The sequence below is a fragment of the Calidris pugnax genome, unplaced genomic scaffold, assembly GCF_001431845.1.
Source record: "Calidris pugnax isolate Ruff unplaced genomic scaffold, ASM143184v1 scaffold146, whole genome shotgun sequence".
In the NCBI taxonomy this organism is placed as follows: Eukaryota; Metazoa; Chordata; class Aves; order Charadriiformes; family Scolopacidae; genus Calidris; species Calidris pugnax.
Window position 1 is genome coordinate 494,101 of NW_015090869.1, and position 7,476 is coordinate 501,576.

Genomic DNA, 7,476 nt, shown 5'->3' on the forward strand with positions numbered 1-7,476 from the left:
AAGCAACAGAAGGACAGAAGGACTGAATTCACGGCCTTGTGGAATCAAGGTGTCTGCTGCTGCCAGAGAAAGCAGAGCAAAAAGCCCCACAGATTGAACCAGTCTCCCGCCACATCAGTTAGGCTAGCTCACGACCACAAAACTGTTCCACCAAGTGGAGCACGAAAAGGCTTTAAAACTTACGGGGCTTTATCCTTAGCTGAGTTCCACCTCCAAAGGTGACTTGGTTGCCATAATTAGTCCCACAGTGCTTGCCTTCACAACAAAAACCCTCTAAGTCATGTCCTCCCTGCACTACCTTATTCCTTCCAAAGCTGTGAGTCGCTGGCAGGGCACTTGTTAAACAGCCACAGATGGTCATCCCTTTCAGCTCTGACAGAGATGGTCGCTGACTGTGCACTTGTTCCATGTATGGAAAAGATGCAGGATTATTATCCCAACTTCTCCCTCAGCCCTAAAAAGTCAGACTTAAAAGCAGAAATATTCCTCTGGACTCTCCTGCACACACGGCACACCTTCAAAAAGCCCATCTTGGTTCTGGCTGTTGTATCTCTCACACAGACACACACAGAAACTCCATCCCTCTGCAAACTAGTTTCTTACACAGCTCAGCAGGTGTTATTTTCCAAGTAAGGGATGTGACTTTCCTCTCCTTACCTACCAGGTTTCACCAGCAGTTGTGTTCCACTCCCAAAGGCAACTTTCCAGGTGGATGTTGAAATCACACAGTGATATATGCACTAACAAAAACCACACACAATTTTTGCTCCAGAAAATAGTACAAGATTTCCTATAGAGATGAAGGGTGAAAACAGATGTCATGCACCTCTCACTACAAATAGAATGTCTTTGTAATCACATTCCTCTGACCTATCCAGGTAGAAAAGATCGTGATATAAACGAAGTGGGAAGTTCAAGCACCTGCCTGGGTGGAAAGATGAGGAAAGAGTCACTCCCACTGACAGCTCCCCCTTTCACTCTCCACACCCGATCCAGGCTGAAAGCAAGTATCATAATGATCTGCAGCTTTCCTCTCTCCGGTTATGCTCAGAAAGACAGTCTGCCTGCCTAGAGCTATTTCACAGGACTCTCAGGAAACGCTGGCACCAAGCACAATCTGAGCCTTCCCCAAGTTACCTGAAAGTCCTAAGGGAAGGAACAGAATGTATCCCCCAGGGTCTTCCCCAGCCATACACAGGTACTAGGCACAAGTTGGTCAATCTGTCCATCTGCCCTAAACCACACTTCTGTTCCTGTTGGCTGATGGACTATCAGCATAACTGAGCACTATGTCCAGAGCACATTTCTCTAAATAGCAAAAATTGACCACTTTGAAATGCTTCTAAGCACAGGAGTATCTTGAAATAGTACCTGTGTTCTCCTTCCATTCTGTAATGTGACCCATACACAAGCATATCCACAGGGTGCTCCGGTGGATACTCAAGGATTTTTGACCAAGGAGACACAGAAAAGCTGCACACTCACTGGGCTGGACGGACAATCTGGTCCCAGAGCCGAAGGTCAGCTTGTCGTAGCCGTTGCCATAATCACACAGCATTTCCTTCCATAACAAAAAGCCCAACAAGCCATTTCAGAGGCAGCACCTCTCCCCAAGCCTTTGTCCTGCCATGCAAGGCTAACAGCGGCAGCACAAGGGTGACAGTGCTTCCCACTTCAATAGAAAACCCACCGGGATGCAGTGGCACAGGATAGCATCTTGATGGGATAGCTGACAGCAGGTGCGTGGCTACTTTGTTCGACCCAGCCAAACTGAGAGCAAGGAGGGTTGTTTTGGACCAAGTTGGCACATTCCCTTAGAGAAAAATTCATTACTAGACATCATCACAGATAAATGGTCAAACCCTGCGCCACACTGCTGCTGCCAACCATGCAGTGAACGGCCTTACAGAACACAGAAAGTGTAGGAACACTGTTGGACTTACATGGCCTTACAGTGAGTCTTGTTCCAGAACCGAAGACATGTTTATACAAACCAGATCCTGTGGTCACACAGCATTTCTTCACTCAACAAAAACCTTCCCCACCTCTTGACAAAGCAAGTCAGTCACATCCCAACTAGACAGTGGTGTCATTCATAGTCAGATACATGTTGTAGCGAAGAGACCCCCATTCTTCCTGTGGGCTCAAGAGCACTGTTGGACCTATGGGTACAATCGACATTTTGATGCACTGTTGCCTCTGCCCAGTGTCACATGTGGAACTTCTTGCAAGTTCACCATCTCAGAGACTCCTCTTCGTTGTCTCACTTAAATGAAATAGTACCTATATTCTCCTTCCTCTATGAAAGGTGACTAGATACAAGAAGGACATCTACAAGGCACTCCAATAGACATTCAAGCACTTTTGATAAAGGACACAGGAAAGCTGTACACTTACTGGGCTGGATAGACAATCTGGTCCCTGAGCCAAAGGGTAGCCTCCTGTAGCTGTACCTCTAATCACACAGCATTTCCTTCCATAATAAAAAGATCAAAAAAAACACTCAGCCTTCTCTTCTCTAGACTAAAAAAACCAAAGTGCCTCAGCCTCTCCTCATAAGGGAGATGCTCCAGGCCCCTAATCATCTCTGTAGCCCTCTGCTGTACCCTCTCCAGAAGTTCCCTGTCCTTCTGGAACCGGGGAGCCCAGAACTGAACACAACCTCCTCCTCCTGCCCCCAGAGTTTCTCCAGGCTGACCCCTGTGGAAGTGCTCAGGGAGGTGGAAAGGGAGGATTTGTATCACACAATAAGAAACATGGGCAGCAGTTGTACTCACTGGGCTTCACAACAAGACGCGTCCCTCTCCCCAGCACCAGTTTGTAGCTCCCTGTGTTCACACAGTCCTTCACACCCTTGCAAAAAACTGGAACTCTCATGACAGGTAGTCTACAACTGATCTCTATCTGAAGCCAGGCATAACTGTAGCCTTGATAAGGAATCTCTTGGCAATCTCGTCAACAGGAAGGATGACAAAGGGACTCTGGTGCAGATTTGGCCTTTCCTCGGCAGAGCAAAGGACAGCCACCCGGGATTGTGCTAGACAGAGTCATCAGAAACCGGCACCAGCTGTCACAGGGACGGATGGCCATGGCACAAAAGATATCTGTCCCTGAGCAAGAGGGTTCAGGACCACGGCCTGCATCTGGGAAAGGCAGAGAGCAGGAGCTGGCAGGAATTAGTAAGCAGAAGGATTAATTTCATGGCATTGAGGAATCAAGGTGTCTGCTGCTGCCAGAGAAAGCAGAGCAAAAAGCCCCACAGACTGAACAGTCCCCCTCCAATATAGCTACACTTGTTTGTGACCACAGATTTCTGATCACAACTCCCCTTCCAGCCCTAGATCAGCGTTAAAAACAAAACTGTTCTCCTGGGCACTCCTGCACACAGTCTACACTTTCAAAATGTCTTTCTCAGTTCTGTATGCTGTATCTCTCCCCTACAGACATACACACAATCTCCATCCCTGCTTATACCAGTTTCCAATACAGCCCAGCAGGATTTATCAGGGTAAGTGATGTGACTTTCCTATCCTTACTCCTTCAGGAAGGGTTTATTCCTGCTAGAATGCACCATAAGTTGTGTCCCAATTCCAAAGTCAGCTTTCCAGGTGGATGCTCAAGTCACACAGTGACAACACTTACTAATACCACACACAGCTCTACTATGCATGCCTCAATTCCTGCTCACTGGCAGACCATCAGCAGCTTGGAGCATCGTATTCAGTAAATAGAAGTTCCCCAGCTAGAAACTTTTCTAAGCATGACATCACTTTTCAGCGGTCATCGCTCATTTGTGTGGGGATTTCATGCAAGTTTACTATGTCAGAGGCTCCTCTGATGGCTTAAACATGTCTGCGTTAAATGAAACTATGCAAATGGACCCTTAGTAATGAAGCTGCTTATGATCCTCCTTAGAAGAAAAATGAGTCTATTGACTTTACAGTTAGACCTGGCACAACAGGTCCTGCAAAGATGTTTGCAGACCTGACCCCAAAGCCTTGTTGTGCTGGATTGGCAAAAAGGGATGGGAACAGCAATATGAACACAGTCCAGCATCAGAGTAACTGGTGAAGTCCAAATTCTGGTGGGTCCAGATTTCCATCTGCAGGTGGGGTTTTTTTCCAGCTTCCACAATACACCAGATGGCAGACAATCCAAGAACTGTTACAGTAATTTAAATCATTACTACTTATTTCAGCTAAACAATTCCTTTTATTACCAAGTGATGGTGCTAAAAGGGCCTCTGCTCTATATCCACAATAAATGAGGTAAATAAATATAAGCATGTTTCTTACTTGGTTTCACAAGAAGCTTTGTCTCTTTTCCAAAGAAGACTTTATATGCAGTGTCCGCACAGTGAGAAACAACCCAACAAAAACCATCCTTGAAGCCATCACTTACACATCCACAAATACACCGACTGAAAATTTAACCAAAAAAAAATTACAGCACTTTCTTCATGGAAAGATGGGCATATGGGAATTTAAACACCTAATCCAGCTTCTACTACTCCATGAGATGCTCTGGAAGCATGAAGTTTCCAGAAAGTTTTCCAACACACACATTCACTACTCTTGAGATTTCATTCCTTTTTAAGGGTGTTTAGCTATCATTATTTTTTGTTTTACTCTGCAAGTCTAAACTTCTGGTTCTTGATTCTGTCAATTCACTACTGCATATCATGTAAAAAACTCTTTAACTTTTTCAACAGAGTTAAGACATTTTATCAAATCATATCTTGGTTTTATGAAGATATACAGACCTGCCTCCTTCATACTCTCTCCTATCCTTCCCCACCACATGTTTGAATAATTTATCTGTTCTGCATCTGTAAATTTATGCTGATCACCCACAAAATTCTGCAATAATTCTGTAACTTTGTTTGGATTTGTTTTTAAACAGACATTTTGATTTTTCCCCATTGAATGGGTTATACAAAAATGTTGGTGCGATTCAGAATAAAATTAATCTGAAGGTACTTTGCCAAAGTATAGCCTTTCCTGGCCATTTCAGAGTTATATATGGTCAAAATAAAGGTTTCTGTCTACCTTCTAGATCAATTTTCAGTTTTGCTCCACTTCCAAAGAACAGCTTGGCACCAGAACCTCATATGTGACACAGTACTGGCCACATTACCAAATGTCCTACTTGAATAATCTGAGAGATCTTACTTACAGAAAATATATGCAAAATAAAATATTTAAGGATAGAGTGATTTCTGGCTTTTACAAGTACAAGCTAGATTAGGATAGTGAAGCCATACTACTCTTTTAAACCCATGTTTTTTTCCCTGCATCGCCCTACTCAAAAGAAAACAGACCCTCAAATTTTCTCCACATTGATCAGTAGCAGACCTCTCAAAAACAGAAACTGAATGTACCTTGATAAGAAAAAATGAAAAGGATGTTGATCCACATCTAATTTGAACAGAACTGTTGGGTTTACCAAAACATGTTTGGATATATGAAGAGTACAGGTTAAGCTTAAAGATGGAACTCAGCGTCTTAAGTTTTACATATCATGACAGAGCATTTTATATACTGGGCAAAATCTATCTGCTTCCCTACCCTTGAATTCAGTAGCACATTTTGTCCTTCATGCTCATTCATGACCCTCTTCCCCAAAAGACAACACTGTGTACTTACGGGGTAGCACTGACAACCTTGTTCCTGTCCCAAAGAGAACCTTTGTGCCATACACCCAGTGCAACAAGCCCTGTCAAAATCTCACTGAGCACAGATGCAGTTTTCCCCTCCTCAACTCCTGAAATTCATCCGCAGAGAGGGAGGAAAGACTCTCCTCAATCCCTGACCATTGATTAAATGTATTTTGCCCCGAGATGCTCCTACTTGCACCCTGAGACCTAAGCATGCTGCATCATCTGCCTTCAGTTCTCTCCTACACCAGTACCATGACTGTATCTCAGAAAAAGTTGTACTTTTTCTCAAGCAGCCAAACAGCCAAATCTTGGGGAGACTCAGGGTACCTACAGACCGAAGGGCTTGGCTACCAGCTTTGTTTAGGTGTCTTATAGGCTCCTGGAGTGTTGTGGTGGAGTTGGGGCCTGTGGAAATTTCCAAACCATTTGGCATTCTCAGACATAGTGTTCCATAGAGCTGAGTGCCCAGGTCAGTGTTACAGATGTTGACTAACAATCACACTAATCCTAAACCTACCATGATGCTCACCAGGTCTCACAGTGAAAATGGTCCCCCTGCCAAACATCACCTTCCCCGCACCAGCACTCACACAGGAAAAGCTGGCAGCCCTTCCTCCCCTTCCCAGTAACTCACTGGGCCATGAGACAGCAGCCACCATGTTGGTCATCCTGGAATGTGAAGGGTCAGTACCGGTAAGGTGTTAATCCAGAGAGACGGGCAGCAATGGCTGCAGCAAAACCTGCAGAAGTAGAACCAAGGACACTAAGGAAGACACACTGTCTTCAAAGAATTGGTGTGCTTTTGAACCATTGGAAAATGAAGTTTAAAATATTTAGGCATCTAAAACACCAGAGGTATCAAGAGAAGGAAAAAAAATGCAGATCACAACCATTCAATTTAAATGCAGAAAACTAATTCGCTACTTTACAGAAGGCAGATATTGAAGCATCTTTGAGATGTTGCAGGTGTATGCATGTAGCTCTCCCAGATCTGTTTTGAGAATCCCACCCTATAGCATCACTGCAGCTTCCAGAGCTGTCTAAGCACAGATACAAGCAGGCTTCTAAATTGAGCTGGAGTGCCATTGCCTGCAGCACACACCCCTAACTAAGTATAGAGTGAAGGGAGAATCTATCATTTAGATTAACACTGTAAAATAACTCAAAGGAATCCAAAACAATGGAACCCACCTAAGACAAGACCTTGGGGCTTCTGGGGAAATTCATTGTTCAGTTCCCAAGATCTTTACTACTAGATAGTCACGAAGAAGAGAAAAATGAAGCAATTCCAGTTTGTACTGCGATTGGCTAACTATGGGCTACAACTGAAAGCACAGTTCCCTTTCCAAAAGTGAATTTCTTAGCACTATACAAACTCTGATACATTAGGTTACAAAACTGTATCTGTCTGCCCTGTGAATGGCCATGTGCAAAAACCTATTGCAAAGCTCTCCAACATGACAGACTCAAAGGTAGTGCTCAAAGGTGCTGCCCAGAACATGGAAAATCTGTTCCTCAAACCATGATTTGTGTACAGTCACTCAACCAAGCAGGAGGCTTTGTGCATGTCCACGATCTCAGAAATTCCATTGATGCCTTACATCGTCTACATTAAATGAAGGAGCTCCAGTGCTCTCCTTCCTATGTGTAATGTGACACAGATACAATGATTAAGTCTACAGGGCACTCCAGTGGACACTCAAGCACTTTTAACAAAAGGACACACAGGAAAGCTGCACACTCACTGGGTTGGACAGACAGTTTGGTCCCAGAGCCAAAGGTCAGCTTGCCATAGGTGGAGTCATAATCACACAGCA